This window comes from Centruroides vittatus, unplaced genomic scaffold (assembly GCF_030686945.1).
Source record: "Centruroides vittatus isolate TY-2023 unplaced genomic scaffold, ASM3068694v2 contig_971, whole genome shotgun sequence".
In the NCBI taxonomy this organism is placed as follows: Eukaryota; Metazoa; Arthropoda; class Arachnida; order Scorpiones; family Buthidae; genus Centruroides; species Centruroides vittatus.
Window position 1 is genome coordinate 2,869,770 of NW_027122644.1, and position 1,912 is coordinate 2,871,681.

The window sequence follows — 1,912 nt, forward strand, 5'->3', positions numbered from 1 at the left end:
GCCGTCTATTGGCAAAAAATTTAACAAAATAATAAATTAAATATAATTCTTATAAAGGATATAACTAACTTTAATATATATATATTATATTTACTTAATTACTGTGACAATGATATAGCGCGAAATAGACGCGATATTTAATTACTGCAATAGGTAGCATATAGCACTTGATCAGAGGCAACGAAATACAGTAGTCTCCCGTTATATCGTGGATTCGGATTAAACAGAAAATAGAATTTATCACTACCGGAAAAGAAATCGTTTAGTCGTAAACAAAAGAGCAGTGAACTTTTTCTTATTACGAGATTTTCGATACGAAAGCTCGGAGTTTCATGCACCAGACACAATTGTAAACCCGCTTCGTTTCCATTCGTAAGAATGATTATTAAGTTTAAATTTAATTTCGAAATGCGATGTGCTTGAAAGTTTGGCGTGTGTCGGGTCTTGAATTGTGGCTTAACGTCGCAACAGGAAAATCCGACAGGGCGAAATGCTTTCGTTTCAGAACGATGGACGTAATTCAGAAATGCTTTATTGATCAGATTTGACAATCAGCCGCAACGAGTGCTTATGGTGTAGCGATTATCACATCTACCTAACATGTGGACGGTACAGGTTCGATCCCTGGCAGGTACAAGATAAATTTTTATGTTTTTGCAAAGTTTCGCTCGTTGTTTCATAGATGATCCATTTATAATTTTGAGCCAATTTACCGAGACGCATTTCACTTGTTTGCAAAAACCTCCGTGCTTTCTTAAAATCGCTCGAATTGGTAAGAATTGTGCGCACATACCAAGTGTCACGGACACCGAATCGACGATTGCTCGCTATGATGATAGCCGAACAGTGAAAAAAGTATACGCGAAAGCCGGGCGCCAAGACCAATTAATCGACCGACAGCGAAAGGCAATTTTAAAAAGAAATTTGTTACGTTCCCCAGGTGAGGCTCGAACTCACAACCCCGGCATAACTCACAAGTACTGCTTATAAGTACCGTGCGCTAACCAATTGCGCCACTGGGGACCGTGTTTTCCTGAACACATTAACAATTACCAACATTCTCGTTTGTGAACGAGAAACGATCCCTAACGACGCTCGTAATAAGTTAACTCGAAATTAACCTTTAACCTAGTATCCGTGTGTTTTGTGCGTTTGTGCATTTTGGAAACAAGTAGACGAAGCCGCTAGCATGGAATTATTTATTCGACTAAATTTGCAATTGCTGAATTTACAGCAAAGAGAACATTTGTTCAATGACTTATTTCTCTCGCACAATCTGCAAACGCAGTGATGCCTCGTCCGCAGGTGCACTCAGTAAAAATAAGTTTATTTTTCACTTGTGGCTATCCGAAGGAAGAAAGTAACCTCCTACTCCCTGAAGATTTCGCCGAAAACACATGGAAGATTCTTGGCTCAAATTTACATGCTTAAAACAAAGTTTTATATTCATTTTGCATTCTATACTGTTAATATGTTGATTAGCTTATGTCTTATCTGCGGCTTTTACACAATTTCTTACTTTCATTTGTAAACTGATTAAATCAGTATGGATTTGAAAATACTGTATTAATAATACAATTGTGAAAATTCGAACCCGCCGGAACCAAGCCGTTAATAATAAAATATTTTATTGCTTGGTTCCCACGGAAAAAATATGAATCAGGAGGAACAACAGCCGAAAAAGGCTGGTTGGTGAAACTGAATAACGTGACCGAGACGATAAAAGGGCGACGAGAGAGGAAGGGGGGCCGGTTACGTTCTGTCTCTTAGACTGTGTGTGCGCGACAAAATCGAGGGAACCTGCCCAAAATCGAAGGAATATTATCGACCAAGAGGACCGACCCGGATCACGAGGTATGACCCGAATTTATGTGAACTCTCCCTCCGCGGATCCGAACTCAGGCGACAGGCG

General features: G+C 39.5%; 1 non-coding gene across 1 annotated transcript; it reads right to left on the reverse strand.

Moving 5' to 3' along the window:
* Positions 1-932: 932 nt before the first annotated feature.
* Positions 933-1,023, reverse strand: TRNAI-UAU (transfer RNA isoleucine (anticodon UAU)). The gene is given in 2 exon segments: positions 933-968; positions 986-1,023. It is a non-coding gene; the product is annotated as a tRNA-Ile (tRNA).
* Positions 1,024-1,912: the final 889 nt, after the last annotated feature.